Source organism: Nomascus leucogenys, chromosome 6, assembly GCF_006542625.1.
Source record: "Nomascus leucogenys isolate Asia chromosome 6, Asia_NLE_v1, whole genome shotgun sequence".
Taxonomy (NCBI): Eukaryota; Metazoa; Chordata; class Mammalia; order Primates; family Hylobatidae; genus Nomascus; species Nomascus leucogenys.
Genome location: NC_044386.1, coordinates 45,304,400 through 45,321,713, shown reverse-complemented (window position 1 = coordinate 45,321,713; position 17,314 = coordinate 45,304,400). Strand labels below are relative to the sequence as shown.

The window sequence follows — 17,314 nt, the reverse complement described above, 5'->3', positions numbered from 1 at the left end:
ATTAGAAGAAATAATAAAGATCAGAGCAGAAATAAATGAAATTGAAACAAAGAATATAATACAAAGAATCAACAAAATGAAATGTTGGTGTTTTGAAAAGATAAAATAGACAAAACTTTAACTAGACTAAGGAGAGAAGGCCCAAATAAATAAAATCACAGATGAAAAAGGAGACATTACAACTGATACCACAGAAATTCAAAGGATCATTAGAGACTACTGCGAACAACTATATGCCAATAAATTGTAAAACCTAAAGGAAATGGATAAATTCCTATACACATGCAACCTTCCAAGACTGAACCATGAAGAAATCCAAAACATAAAAAGACCAGTAACAAATAACGAGGTTGAAGCTGTAGTAAAGTCCCCCAGCAAAAAGAAGCCTAGGACCTGATGGCTTCACTGCCAAATTCTACCAAATATTTAAAGAAGAATTAATACCAATCCTACTCAAACTATTTCAAAAAATAGAGGAGGAGGGAATACTTGCCATACTCATTCTATAAGGCCAATATTACTCTGATACCAAACCAGACAAAGATCCATTGAAAAAAGAAAACTACAGGCCAATATCTCTGATAAACATTGATGCAAAAATCCGTAATAAAATACTAGCAAACCAAATTTGACAACACATTGAAAAAAAAATCATTCATCGTGACCAAGTGGGATTCATATCAGGGATGAAAGGATGGTTCAACATACACAAATGAAAGTGAAACATCATATCAACAGAATGGAGGACAAAACTCATATGATCATTTCAACTGATGCTGAAAAAGCATTTGATAAATTTCAACACCTCTTCATGATTAAAAAAACCTCAAAAACCTGACTATAGATGGAACATAGCTCAACACAATAAAAGCCATATATGACAGACCCACAGCTAGTGCCATGGTAGATGGGGAGAAACTGAAAGCCTTTCCTCTATGATCTGGAACAAGATAAGGATGTCCACTTTCTTTTCTTTTTTTTTTTTTTTTTTTGAGATAGAGTCTTGCTCTGTCACCCAGGCTGGAGTGCAGTGGCATGATCTCAGCTCACTGCAACCTCTGCCTCCCAGGTTCAAGCGATTCTCCTGCCTCAGCCTCCCAACTAGCTGGGACTACAGGTGTGCACAACCATACCCGGGTAATTTTTGTAGTTTTAGTAGAGACAGGGTTTCACCACGTTAGCCAGGCTGGTCTCGAACTCCTGACCTCAGGCAATCCACCCACCTTGGCCTCTCAAAGTGCTGGGATTACAGCCACTGTGCCTGGCCGCCCACTTTTCCAACTATTATTGAATACAGTACTGGAAGTCCTAGCTACAGAAATCAGATAAGAAAAAGAAAGGGAAGCTAAATTAGAACCGAAGACATCAAATTTTTCTTATTTGGGAATGATATGAACTTATATTTGGAAAACCTAAAGACTTCACCCAAAAGCTATTAGAACTGATAAACACATTCAGTAAAGTTGCAGGATACAAAATCGATATATAAAAAATCAGTAGCATTTATTTTAAGAAACAAGGTATTAAAATCAGTAGCATTTTTATATGCCAACAGTGAACAATCTGAAAAAGAAATCAAGAATGTAATTCCCAGTTACAATCCCTACAAATAAAATTAAACAACTGGGAATAAACTTAACCAAAGAAGTGAGAGATCTCTACAATGAAAACTATAGATGAAAGAAATAGAAGACGACACCAAAAAAAAAAGGGAAAAATATTCCACGTTCATGGATTGGAACAATCAATATTGATAAAATGTCCATACTACCCAAAGCAATCTACAGATTCAATGCAACTCCTATCACAATACCAATGACATACTTCACAGAAACAGAAAAAACAATCCTAAAATATATGGAATCACAAAAGACCCAGAATAGCCAAAGTCATCCTGAGCAAAAAGAACAAAATGGAGTCAAATTAATTACTGGACTTCAAATTATACTACAGCATTATAGTATCCAACACAACATGGTACTGGCATAAAAACAGACGTACAAACCAATGGAACAGAATAGAGAACCAGAAGTAAATCTACACATCTATAGTGAACTCCTTTTTAATAAAGGTGCCATGAACACACAATGGGGAAAGGACAGTCTATTCAATAAATGGTGCTGGGAAAACTGGATATCCATATGTAGAAGAATCAAACTAGACCCCTATCTCTTGTCATATACAAAAATCAAATCAAAACATTGAGGAAACTCTCCAGAACACTGGTCTAGGCAAAACTTTCTTGAGTAATACCCAAAAGCACAGGCAACCAAGCATAAATGGACAAATTGGATCACATCAACTTAAAAAGCTCCTGTACAGCAAAGGAAACAATCAACAAACTGAAGAGACAGCCCACAGAATGGGAGAAAATATTTGCAAACTATCCAACAAGAGACTAATCACTAGAAAATATATGAAGCTCAAACAACTCAAAAGGAAAAACTCCAATAATCTGATATTAAAATGAGCAAAAGATCTGAATAGATATTTCTCAAAAGAAGACATACAAATGGAAAACAAGTATTCGAAAAGGTGCTCAACATCACTGATCATCAGGGAAGTGCAAATCAAAACTAAAATGAGATATCATCTCACCCCAGTTAAAATGGCTCTTATCCAAAAGATGGGCAATAACAAATGCCGGCAAGAATGTGGCAAAAGGGGTACCCTTATCCAAACTGGGCGAATTTTTTTGTTTTGTTTTTTTTTTTTGAGACGGAGGCTCGCTCTGTGGCCCAGGCTGGAGTGCAGTGGTGCAATCTCACTTCACTGCAAGCTCCGCCTCCTGGGCTCATGCCATTCTCCTGCCTCGCCTACCTAAGAGCTGGGACTACAGGCGTCCACCACCACGCCTGGCTGATTTTTTTTTGTATTTTTAGTAGAGACAGGGTTTCACCATGTTAGCCAGGATGGTCTCGATCTCCTGACCTCCTGATCTGCCCGCCTCAGCCTCCCAAAGTGCTGGGATTACAGGAGTGAGCCACCGTGCCTGGCCAACATTTTAAAAATTTTAAAAGATCAACAAATATGAAATATTATAGCACAAGAGATAGCAAATTAACTGATTCTATTCTAAAATGATTCCACTGGCAAGCAGTAGCTTGTATGCCTTTCTCAGAAGAAGTCTGAGTGGGAGAAAATATGCATATCATAGATTATTTATTTTAACCTTCTTTCTTCTAAAGACTTACAAACAACCCTGTTCCAGGAGGCCTAGCTAAATAAGATAGTCATGGTTGCAGAATGATATTTTGGCCAATGATGGACAGCATATATGATGGTGGTCCCATAAAATACCACATTTCTACTTTACCTTTTCTATGTTTAGGTACACAATATTTACATTGTATTACTACTGCATACAGTATTCAGTACAGTATCATGCTGTAAAGGTTTGTTGACTAGGAAGAATAGGCTATATCACACAGCCTAGGTGTGTAGTAGCCTATACTTTCTAGGTTTGTGTAACTACACTCTGTGACATTTGCACAATGATGCAATTGCCTAATGACACATTTCTCAGAATGTATCCCTGTTGTTAAGCAATGCATGACTGTAAATATTCTACTAATTCTAAAATCCATATGGTAAATTAACACAACACAAAAAACTCTGACTGGAGATGCTAGATAAAAATAACTTTCTTCCATCACCAAATAAAATTAAATATATAGCTGATCTTTCAAGAAAGAAGGGAAATCCTCAGGTATCAGAAATAAAGATGGAATTGAAAACCAAAGAGGAAATTTCAGTTTTCTGAGGGGAGGGATTCACAAAAATCGGAGATTTTATTTAATCTTATTTTTTTTTAATTTAAAAAGATTATCCTTTTTTTCTGGAAGGTCACTGAATAAATAGGCCAACTGAAATATTCCATTGGCCCTGATGGTCAAATTCTCACTACACCAGTTTACTGGGAAGTAACCATACTACGTTACATAGGCAGGAATCTCCAAAACTGAATTCTGCCAATTAAAAATCTCTTCTGTGATGACTTAATTAACAAGTACAATTTCTCTCAAGTGGTAAAGTATAATTGAAAGTGACAACAGCAAATAATGTTACTTATTTTTTCTAAGTTCAGGTAGCAGTTATAATTTACATGACCTTAACTGAGAAAGAGATTATCATATATCTCTAAAAAGTTAATCCATATTTGTGGAGCTCCTGATATTAAAAACCATCCACGTTAGCCTTGACTGAAACACTCCCCAGCCTCATGGGGAAAATTTAACAAGCATTAATCAAAAACAATTCCAGGGGAATTATAAATAACACAGCTATCCCAGATACATTTAACTTTTAACCTTTCTCCTTGCATTTCCCACCATAAAAATCAGAACTAGTTATTTTAAACGCTAAGATTAATTGATAAGCTATATGGATTAAAAACTTCTTTCATAATTAAATGCCATTTATTTTAATATTTGCATTGGTTTTAACTTCATTTTATAATTTCATGCTACAGAATTGTCAAATTAGTCTTTTCCATCACTTTCATGTGTTGAGATTGTAATCTCTCACGTTTGAAAAGGAAGGAAAACAGCATAAATGCTGCAACTAGAGAAAAATCTCTTCAATAATTTTAGAATTCTGATCCTGAGTACTATTAACAGAAATCTGGATAGTGCTTAAATAAGTAAAAAAGGAGCAAAAGTTAAACACCCTTTCTGTAATCAAAACAGGGACAAAATTATACCAGACCAGGGCTCTTCACTAAAGCTTGAAACTTCCCTCTTCCAAACTCATGAGTAAGGAGAGCTTTATTGTTTTTTGAAAATAAAATAGAAAGTTGCAAATTATAGGCAAAGAGATGTGGCTTTTTTGAATAACAAGGAGAAACAAATCGGTAATGTGATGTAATGTGTTATCTATGCAGGCAGCGTCAGTAATTAAAAGGTAGCTTCTTCGGGCTGAGATTTTCTCCACAATTCATGAAGACATCTACTAACGGCTCTTCAATTTCTTGACCGTGAAAAAAAAAAAAAAAAAAAAAAAAAACAAGAACAGGAAACGCAGGGCTGTACGTCTTTCCATTTCTCACAAGTCTTGAGAGATTTTATCTTTTATTATTCTTCATCCTTCTCCCATTCCTCTGTTGTCCTCTCCCCTCATAAGTCTATTTTTAAAAATATATATATACCCCATTTTTACTTATTTCTGAGTTTTTATACAAACTGGATTCCCTTACTACTTCACTATTAAAATCCTATATCATCTGGGCAGAATCCTTTGAAGCCATTAAAAAAGTAATTATTATTATAACAGATTAATTATAGTAATTGAAAAAATAAGAATGCTGAAATATAGTCTATGACAACTGTAAAAACACACACAGAAAGATTAGAAGGAAATATGCAAAAATAAAAATAGCTATTTACTTCTTAAACATTTTGTAAATTTTACATTCTATTTTTTCTTTAAAGAAAGTTCTGTCCTTTCCTCAAAGCCCAAATGCCATCTTTTCTAAAAGCCTTAGATGAAATTAATCTTCTCATTGTCAGAGGCTCATTTATGTAGCGTTTATCACATACTATCTTGTATCTGAGGCAATAAACTTTATGCCTTTCTCCACTTTTAAAACTGAGATTTTGGAAACTTTCTTTTAGTTAACTTTTTATAATCATAATTATAATTATAATAATTATTATTTTTTGAGACAGAGTCTCGCTTTGTCGCCCAGATTGGAGTGCAACCTCTGCCTCACGGGCTCAAGCGATTCTCCTGCCTCAGCCTCCCGAGTAGCTGGGATTACTGGCGTGCGCCACTATGCCCAGCTAATTTTTGTATTTTTAGCTTCGCCACGTTGGCCAGGCTGATCTTGAACGCCTGACCTCAGGTGATCTGCCTGCCTTTGGCCTCCCACAGTGCCGGGATTACAGGTGTGAGCCACTGCACCTGGCCATCTTTTCATTAACTTTATACCCTCTGTAGAAACGAACAGAATACTTGGCACACAGTGGGGGCTAACAAATTCTGGATTAACAAGAAACCTTTCTAAAGTAGCTGAAAATAGGAGTAAGACACCTTATTAAAAGCAGGGAAAAGTTTGCCCAATGAGACCCCAGCCTCATCCCCCAACTTAGGTTTGAGAACAGCAGCTGTTGTACCCACCAAACAGAAGACTGAGCAAACTGGGTGATCCAAGGGGAAAAAAATGCTATAAATCGTGACATGTGAGAATCCCACAATGAACTGGTAGGTTCAGATCATTCTACTGTGAGAGGCTCTAGTCAACAGTACCTGCCCCTCGTACAGAGGATGTAAGCCACCAAATAAAGGAATAAATATGGAAAGAAGAAAACAAGAAATTAAAGAAACAGTGGATTCAACATGGAAAAGAGATCAAGTGAATTCTCACAATGATGGCAAATGGAAGCCCACAGAAGATGGTTACACAACAGGTGTAGAGAACAAGCAGTCCAGATGGAATGCAACATAGCAAGAGGCTGTCTTCAACAAGAACAAGGAAAAGGAAATGGCTAGCATTCACTTTTTAGTGTGTGTAGGGGTGTGTGTGTGCATATATATATATATATATATATGCACACACACATATATATATATATACACACATATATATATATATATACACACACACATATATATAACATTTTTACTGCACTGAGTGGTTTTAAAGCTCTGTCCAACAGCTTGCAATTAAATTTGTGGCAGACATACAGAAAACTAAACCAAAGAAAAAATGTGAAATAAATAATTATAAACATAGTATAGTGATTCAGATGTGAATAATACTGTATTTATATAGGGTAATAAGGTAATCACAAAATATTCAACAAAAAATACTGCTAGGGAGGGATGCATATTTTTTCCTTTTTTGTTTTTGAGACGGAGTCTCACTCTGTCACCCAGGCTGGAGTGCAGTGGTATGATCTCGGTTCACTGCATGCAATGTCTGCCTCCCAGATTCAAGTGATTCTCCTGCCTCAGCCTCCTGAGTAGCTGAGACTACAGGTGCCCACCACCACACACAGCTAATTTTTGTATTTTTAGTAGAGACATATGTGGGATTCTCATATGTCACCACCATGTTGGCCAGGCTGGTCTGGAACTCCTGACCTCAGGTGATCCACCCGCCTCAGCCTCCCAAAGTGCTGGGATTACAGATGTGAGCCACCATGCCCGGCCTCCTTTTTTTTTCTTTTGAGCAACATGCTACATCACTTATGGCGACCGTATTTTCCAAACTAAAAACTGGAACCTATGGATTGACAGCAGTTTTCTTCCTCTGGTATGTAAATTTATTTGAAACCGTCTATAAAAATGTAAGTGAAAGATCACCCATACTGAGAAGTAAAATTAATTAGAAGTGTCCTTGTAAAGCTGGAGTCTATGATACCCATATGCAGGAGTCAAAATTCTTCAAGAGTTTTTGACCGTAATGGCCATAATAAATAAGAAATATCCAGAATCCTTGGATTTAGGAGCAAGCAGTAGTTCTCAAACTGGATTCCATGGACTAGCAGTATGAACATCACATGGAAATTTGTTACATATGCAAATGTTGAGGCCCACACCTGCTGAATCACACACTGTGGGGTAGTCTGTATTTTAACAAACTCTTCAGATGAATCAGATGGACACTAAAGTTGACAACCACAGGTACAGAACATGGGGGTAGGAAAGGAAACTGCTGTAGTTAATGTGGTTATGGAAGTATTCCTCATTTAAAATACTAGACTTTATTCAATCAATACTACATAATTTCTAAGAAAGAACAACTCATCATTCCATCTTATCACTACTTTTAGTGTGATAACACCATATCTATTTTTTATACACAAAGTATCACTGGAAGGATACAGATGGAGCTGATAACCTAGGTTACTAGAGAAGGCTGGGAGACAGGAGTAGGAGGAAGGCTTTGGCTGAAACTTCAAATGTTGCTGAAAGAATGTGCAGCAACTAGAACTTTCACGTATTATCAATGGGAGATTAAAACGGTACAATCGCGTTGGGAGACTGTTGGGCAGTTTCTTATAAAGTTAAACACATATAACCCTATGACCCAGAAATTCCATTCCTAGGTATTTACACAAGAGAAATAAAAATATACTTTTATGAAAAGATTTATAGATGAATGTTCACTGTAGGTTTATTCATAATAGCGCAAAGTTGGAAACAATCAATGTGTCCATCAAAGGAGAATGGATATATTCATACAATGAAATACTATTCAGCAAGAAAAAGAATGAGCTATTGATACAAACAACCCCATGGATGACTCTCAAAAAAAGAATCAAGACACAAAAGAGTACATAATGTACATTCCATTTACATGAAGTTCTAGAACAGGCAAAAGTAATCTATGGTGACAAAAGGTTGCATATAGAGTAGGGGGTAGAATTGACTGGAAGAGGGCCCAAGGGAGCATTCTGGAATGATGGGAATATTCTATATCATAATTGGGTTACTGGCTTTACATGTTGAAAATCATCAAATTATACATTTATAATCTGTGCATTTCACTCTTTGTAAATTTTACTCTTCCCTACCCCCATTCCATAAAAGAAGGCAAAATCAATACATTTTCAGACAAAAACAAAAACTGAGAAACTTCAATTCCAACAAACAGTCAGTAAAAGAAATTCTAGGGCTGGGGGTGGTGGCTCACACCTGTAATCCCAGCACTTTGGGAGGCCAAGGCAGGTGGATCACCTGAGGTCAGGAGTTCGAGACCAGCCTGGCCAACATGGTGACACCCCGTCTCTACTAAAAATAAAAAAAATTAGCAAGGCGTGGTGACTGGTGCCTGTAATCCCAGCTACTCGGGAGGCTGAAGGAGGAGAAGCGCTTAAACCCAGGAGGCAGAGGTTGCAGTGAACCGAGATTGCGCCATTGCATTTCAGCCTGGGCGACAAGAGTGAAACTCCATCTCTTAAAAAAAAAAAAAAAGAAATTCTAGATGATGTACTTTAGGCAGAAGAAGTGATCCCAGATGGAAAGGTGAAGAAGCAAGAAGAAATAAAGAAATAACTAGCAAACAAATGTTAAGCATATGAGGAACAAATATTAACTATGAAAAATAATGATGATGATAATGGGGTGTGTGTGTGTGTGTGTGTGTGTGCGTGCATTTGATTTCCATTCCACTTGGTATCCAATTCCAAATCCTCAACATGGCATGCCAGGCCTTGCCTGATCAGGCTATCCTCTCCAGCCTCATCTGCTGACATTGTCCCTCTTGTTTTAGCACTCCAGCCTTCATGTTCGTCTCCATCCCATCTTTTGCACACGTGGTTCTATTTACTCAGAAAGCTTTTTGCCCCACTCTTCAACTGCTAACTCCTATTCATCCTTAGTTTCAATTTCCTTGATATTTTCTCCCTTCTCCACACCATATAATTAATTTTTAGAAATATATATAATATATATCATATATAATATACAATAAATATATAATATATAATATATTATATATAATAAATAATATACATTATGTATAATATATAATAAATATATAAATAAATAAATATATATATATATATATATATATATTTTTTTTTTTTTGGAGACAGAGTCTTGTTCTGTTGCCCAGGCTGGAGTGCAGTGGCACAGTCTCGGTTCACTGCAACCCCACCTCCCGGATTCAAACAATTTTTCTGCCTCAGCCTCTCAAATACCTGAGACTACAGGTATATGCTACCATGCCTGGCTAATTTTTGTAATTTTGATAGAGACAGGGTTTCACCATGTTGGCCAGGCTGGTCTCAACCTCCTGACCTCAAGCGATCCACCCACCTCAGCCTCCCAAAGTGCTAGGATTACAGGCGTAAGCCACTGTGCCCAGCCTGTTATATATACTTTCATCTTGCACTGCTTTCCTTAATAACACTTATAAAACATTGATGTGTGATAATTTATTTAATGTTTCTCTCTCCCTCTTGGCTATAAAGTCGGTAAAGTATATTGTATATCATTATACCTCATGCCCTGACCCACGTGCCTGATACATAGTGTTCACCAAATATTTGTTAAGCAAATACAGAAATCAAGTACTTCAGAGGTCCACCTAAAAGCTTTATCAAGAAAAGACAAGAAGATGTGGAAATGAGAGCATTAACAATTACAAGTTAATTTTGCACATATTCCATTCACATTCATCATCTTCCTGAGAAAAAGTCTTCTGTTAAACTATTTTATTTGTGTATTAGTAGCAGGAAAGTGGAAGGACCAAGTGTTTGTTATGAAAGAGATCTGCGTTTCAAAACCAGATCTGCTACCTACTGGGAGAAGGTTCTTGAACAAATCAGAATCTCATATTCCTTATCTCTAAAATAGGGGTAATACTTCCTACTTCTGCAATAATGTTGTGATGATTACAGCTAAAGTATGAAAAAATCTACGTGCCTGGCACGTAGTGGGTATTCAGTTAAAGGCAGTTGTTATTTATTTAGGTTGACTCTTTTTCCCAAAGGAGAATACTTTCACTAAAGCATCTTTATTGACAGCCATGATTGTTTGTTCATATTACTCTCTTCATTGCCCCGACATGTCTCACATCAGTCAAAGCTAGACATTTGAGTCCAGCCATGACTTATAATAATGGGCTACAGACATATTTACTCAACTTTCAGAAAAGTCTTATCAAAATGCTTTTTATTTGTTTGTGCTGTGCATTTATCTCCAGACTTCTCCTATCTCCTCCCCATTCATCCTCTTAAACTTTGATACAATTGGCAAGGAGGCCAGAAGAAATAGAAGTTGTAAAGAAGTAACATCAATTGCCACAGAATTCAGCAGAACAATGGGTTTAGCAATTCAAATCAGCAATCTGACTTAAAGATTCAGCTCTGGAGTAGATAACCATGATAGATTGAGAAGCAATTGTGTTCAGTTGGTTCCTGCATGTCTCCAAATGCTATAGAATATTTCTGAGACAGCAAGGGGATGGGAGAATCAGCAGACTTAAATATCCTGCTCTGACTGATGTTAAACAATTATGCAAGATTCACCAAGTAAGTGATAGGGCCAGAATTCGAACCCAAAAGAATCCCATTTTCTATACCCCTGGTCACCCTAAATGATTTATTTACAAGGTCTCTTCCAGCTCAAAGATTCTACTCCTATGTGATATATGAATTGCTAATTACCTATAAAAGAAATTATAGTTCCTTCTCCTCTTCTGTGCCTGGCACAGAGCAGTCAACCACGGTCCACTACAGAAAATGTCTGTGGGGTGAGGGGGAATTTCACAGAGGTGCACGGTTGGCATGCTCGCCAGCATGGAGCACTGAGGGGAGGAGGGAGGTGCCATACAGAGATGCATCAGAAGGGTGCCCACTGGCAAGGGTACTGAGGAGGGGAGGAGAGTGTTGCATAGGGACGCTGCATAGAGAATAGCAATATTCCCACTGGCATCCAAGGATGTGAAGAGCTGACGTGGCAGAGGAGATGTCTGCGTGGTCAGGAAGTTAGTTACACTGAACACGTAAGTAAATGAACAAATATATTAAGGATAATAAAAGTCAAATTTTTTCACTGTTAGAAAAGGTACTTATGGCTATAAAGGAACTCAGGTATTAGGTTTGATCGCGCGATCTCGGTTCACTGCAGGCTCCGCCCCCCGGGGTTCACACCATTCTCCTGCCTCAGCCTCCCACGTAGCTGGGACTACAGGCGCCCACCACCTTGCCCGGCTAATTTTTTGTATTTTTAGTAGAGACAGGGTTTCACCGTGTTAGCCAGGATGGTCTCAATCTCCTGACCTCATGATCCGCCCGCCTCGGCCTCCCAAAGGAATTCATGATTTTTAAAGTTATGTATTTACAGACTGATATAGAAATAGTTATAGATCTTTGTGTATACTTATATATGTGTGTATAGTACACATACACACACAAACACACACACATACGCTTCTTAACTGTTCAGAGATGGCCCAAGAGTATATCCCAGTAACAATGAGCACACCAAGTACCCAAATTGTAGCATGTAAAAACCATTTTACACTAAATAGGACCAGTGCTCCTAGGGAAAATGGCTGATTGCAGATAGCTGAGCCAAGCAAAACACAAGAGAAGCCTGGAACAACTTCTGCCAGAAAGTGTTCAAAGAATGATGGGGACTTGTTATGAAGACCTAGGAACCTCCTTGAAAGGGCTCCCACTGGACAAATTGGGACAGTATGAGCAATAAAATATTTAATGACAGTAACTGATTACAACCTGCTGAATAAAGTGGGATTTTACAAGTCTATGCTGATATAAATAAATGACAGGAAAAGGAAAGCTCTTCTTACATAGAATGCCAACTAACAGATGGAAATAAAACAAAACAGTGGTGTTTGGTTCAGATAGAATTCATCAATGGATGCTAAAACTGAAGATGAAGACTTGATGAGAAATAGGATATTGGCATAATCTTACAATATGTCCCCCGAAAATACTATCAGTTATAAAGAGAAAAAGGGTGACATTACAGAGAAGAAACCTGGCAGACACCAAGGTGACCAAGTGATTAAGGTCACTGACAGTGTTGGGACAAGTCAGCATCATGTGTCCCCTGGTGTGATGCATGGGAAGAACACAGCATCATTTCTGTGATTCCTGCCAAGAGAGTGTGACCTGAACATGGTCATCAAGAAACACTAAACAGACCCAAAATGAGAAACATCATAGGATGTAAGGCCTGTCCTTTTTTTTTTTTTTTTTGATGAGACAGAGTCTCGCTCTGTCACCCAGGCTGGAGGGCAGTGGCATGATCTTGACTCACTGCAAGCTCCGCCTCCTGGGTTCATGCCATTCTCCTGCCTCAGCCTCCCAAGTAGCTGGGACTACAGGCGCCAGCCACCACGCCTGGCTAATTTTTTTTTTTTTGTATTTTTAGTGGAGACGGGGTTTCACCGTGTTAGCCAGGATGGTCTCAATCTCCTGACCTCTTGATCCACCCGTCTCGGCCTCCCAAAGTGCTGGGATTACAGACGTGAGTCACTGCGCCCGGCCAAGGCCTGTCCTTCTTAAAACTGTTTAGGATAAGAAAAACTGAGGAAATGTTACAGATTAGAAGAGACTGCAAAGGCATGCCAAGTAAATGCAATATATGCTCCCAGATAGGTTTTTAGACAGAAAAGGAAAAAGAGAAATTATTAGTAACATTTATCAAAATTTGGATGGTATCTGTGGATTGAATGGAATTGTTGTATCAGTGTCCACTTCCTAGCTTGGAAGGGTGTATGGTTGTTATGCAGGAAAGTATTCTTGTTTTAGAAAAATACACACTAGAGTATTTAAAGATGATGGGGTATTGTGTCTGCAGCTTGCTCTCAAGTAGTTCAGAAAAAGATTAATGAAAATGACAAAAAAAGGTGATGGAACAACTGCAGTGAAAAGGTTAACAGTTGCAGAATCTGCATGAGAAGGATACTGGAGCTCTTTGTGTTGTACTTTCAACTTTTCTGATGGTTTAAAATAATTTTAAAATAGGATGGGCATGGTGCCTCATGCCTGCAATCCCAGCACTTTGGAAGGCCGAGGCAGGCGGATCATCTGAGGTCAGGAGTTCGAGACCAGCCTGGCCAACATGGTAAAACCCCATCTCTACTAGAAATACAAAAATTAGCTGGGCGTGGTGGTGTCCACCTGTAATCCCAGCTATCCTGGAGGCTGAGGCAGGAAAATCGCTGGAACCTGGAAGGCAGAGGGTGCAGTGGGTTGAGATCACGCCATTGCACTCCAGCCTGCGTGACAGAGCAAGACTCCATCTCAAAAGTAAATATATAATTTAAAAATAAATTATTTTAAAAATACACTATATTTATTCACTTCTTTAGTCCCTGGGTCCATGAAAAATACTTCATAATGATCCTGGAATTAAAGAGTTGCAAAAAAGCACTAATGGCAAAAACAATACCTGAAAGATTGGGAAAAATTACTAATACAGCTGCTGCTTAACCTATGCTTCTCCTCCTTTGTGTGTAGTACATAAAGGTTTGGGAAGTTTCTTCCAAGACTGAGTAAGGGTCTTCTGCTCAGCCTTAGTGGGTCCAGAAGTATCATAATATGCCCTTCTTACCCTTTTGCTTATGCATTGTTGTGGCTGCTGCCACCAGGGGCATCTATTATTCTCTATGTGCAAACTGCACTCTCCATACCGATAGCGGAGACTCTAAACTCCTCTTTATTTCCTTCCTTTTTTTCCTTGCTTCAGTCAGGCTTTCTTATAGGAAAGAGAAATCATTCTCGATGCTTTAAGAAGAAAGAAGCTAATACAGGGGATTAGATGCTTACAAAATTTTTGGAAGAGCTGGAAGAGTAGGTGCTAGGCTGGACTTCTAGAGCAGGGGTCCCCAACCTTAAGAACCAGCCACACAGCAGGAGGTGAGTGGCAGGCCAGTGAGCAAAGCTTCATCTGTATTTACAGCCACTCCTCATCGATCACATTACCTCCTGAGCTCCGCTGCCTGTCAGATCAGCAGCGGCATTAGATTCTCATAAGAGCATGACCCCTATTGTGAACTGTCCATGCAAGGGATCTAGGTTGTGTGCCCCTTATAAGAATCTAATGCCTGATGATTTGTCACTGTCTCCCTGTCTCCCATTACCGTCACCCACACTTGGGACCATCTAGTTGCAGGAAAACAAGCTCAGGGCTCCCACTAATTCTACATTATGGTGAGCTGTATAATTATTTCATTATATATTATAGTGTAATAATAATAGAAGTGCACAATACATGTAATGTGCTTGAATCATCCTGAAACCACTAGACCTCATCCCTGGTCCATGGAAAAACTATCTTCCATGAAACCAGTCCCTGGTGCCAAAACAGTTGGGGACTGCAGTTCTAGAAGATCAGAAACATGGCAGAACTGACCCACCCAGGAAGCTACTACCTCTCCCAGTCAGAAACGTAGATGATCAGGAGTCATCACCAGAACTGATGACTTCAAGAATATAATCAGTCTTGACCTCTGGAAGCCACCATCACCACTACTTCGGTGACTTCCTATCAATATGTACAAAGCAAGTTACCAGATACTGGAATACTTTTCCAGAAAAATCAGACGTTTACATGACTGTGCCTATCAGCAGAAAAAGCCAAAGAAACAAAACAATATGCTCCACCTCATTTCCACTCCCCAAATCTCAAGTACACTTAACTGGGGTGCCTATTTTGGATCCAGACCATTAATTTCAATGGAGTGTGGGAAACAGTGTTTAGTTTTCCCACCTCCATATCACAGGGAGGTGCATGGGAAGGAGGTGGGAAGCGATGCTGAATTCCAGTCCCCGCATCCACCACACTGCTCCCCAATAAAGATCAGTGCATGTTATTCTCTACCGTTAATCTCAAGTGACCAGAGCAAATCTGGTATAAATTAGACTACACTTCCTCCTTTGTTTGTTAACACTTTAATGGCAAAATCCTGCACATGCAGCCAGGGTGATCTCTCACTATAAGTCACTTATATGTGGAAGAAGAGCCAAAACTCACTGAAAAGTGAGAGAAAGGTATTATGATCTACATTTTAGCATACTTCAGTGCTAATATGCTCAGACACTGACTCAGCGACTATTCACTATATACTGATTAAATTACAATTCTTTCACTGTCTTCTATCCCATTTCAAATTATTTTTCTCCCTGTTTTAGTTTCAAATTTAAAATAAGAATCCTCTCCTTTTGTTGTAATGAAAAAGCACTTTACTTTTAATCAACAGCAGAGGGCTGCCTATTTCCAGACTAGTCTGTGAGTTTTAGAAGTGACATAGCTGCAATGCTTTCTTCCTCTAACAAAAGGGGTGTTTGGGGGTGGGGAGGGCGGGGGGAGTGTGGTTTCAATCCTTCTTTTACTTTTGTGATGGACCAGAAAATAAATGGCAAATGATAGTGGAGACGGCAACCTCCACAAGAAAAAAAGTGACTTTTATCTTTCCCTCAGTCCTAGGCTGAAACTGTCTTTTTTCCCTCTCTATCCCTGGTGCCTAGCACAATTCATGATACAGAGCAAACAGTAAATGAATGTCTGTTGAATGAATAATCCAATTACAATGGAAGAAGTGGAAGATTCTTCATCATCATGTCTCTTATCTTCCTATCTCACTCCCTTCCTCAATGTGGACAAAATAGAAAGGGGATAGAAGCAAATTAGAGTCACGGAACTGACAGCCAGAACTCCCAGAATGTGAATGGGATAGGCCACATTCCATGAAACTTCCTAGAAGTACAAATCCTTCAGCAAGTTGAGGAAATCCACATTTCAAAGGGTGGAGTTTCTGGCCTTTGGCCCCAGTTCCTTACCGACCACCCATTAACTGCCACAATTAGTTTTATTTCAGCTGGGCAGAGGGGTGATGATTGAAAACAGAGAAATTACTAAAGTAGATAATTGAAAACACTGATCATGTACCAAGAGGGAGAAAACAGATGGTGAATGATACCTTTGGCACTATTTTCTTTAAGATCAACTGGCTCTGCTGGAAGGCGGTGAGATGAGACATCTGCAATTAGCAGGGCCTACCTGTGAATACAGCAGGGAAAGAAAGTCCAAGGCCAGCCTGTCTGGGTTGGACACCAGCTTGAAGTTAACTGCACTGGGCTGTCTATGTAGCAAGCAGGGGAATCTGTCTGATAAGAAAGCGACCACAGGTGAAGTGCTGTATTATCTTCTGATCTCGTCTACAGAATAAAGGTGCCATTAGCTAGAATGATATCTTTAGCTATAACACATTGACTATTGTTTCTGAGGGACTATGAGCCGCCACCATTTGTCCATCATCACTTCGTTTCTCTTCTGGCAGCAATAACTAGGAAATTAAATTCTAATCGCATCACGTAAGCATCCTCAAAATATCCTGAAATAACTTGACTGCATTAACAAATTGCCCACCCTTTATAAACAAAGAGCTCTCAAGAGAAGTGTACAATGTTTGACGACACCAAGGTACTAAGAGAAGGAACTATACAACTTAAGTATTACAATACTTAAGCAGTATAAATTAGGTTGATGGATTTTCAGTTAACTGGGTCTAATCTTGGTAACAGGTACATGTGGCAGCTTAGCCAACAAGAAGGCAAAAAAATTGATTTTTTTCACTCGGAACCAGTCACTGTTAGACTATATACAGCCTTTTCATCTCCCAACCATTTGCATTTTTGAGACAATCTCCAAGAACACACAGAAGCCACATAACATTTACGACGGAACAACCTTTCCAAATGGTCTTACGATATTTTTAATAAGCATAGGCATAATCAGCATGTTATTTAGCTAAAAAGAAACAGCTTTGCCTTCTTCAAATCCCAGAGCTTAATCTAGTTTTCAAAGGGAACAGATGTGGTAACTTCTT

General features: G+C 38.7%; 1 protein-coding gene across 1 annotated transcript in view; it reads right to left on the bottom strand.

The window, feature by feature from the left end:
- Nucleotides 1-17,314, bottom strand: part of NEDD4 (NEDD4 E3 ubiquitin protein ligase) — a 165,593-nt gene that overhangs the window by 147,405 nt on the left and 874 nt on the right. The window lies entirely within an intron of this gene.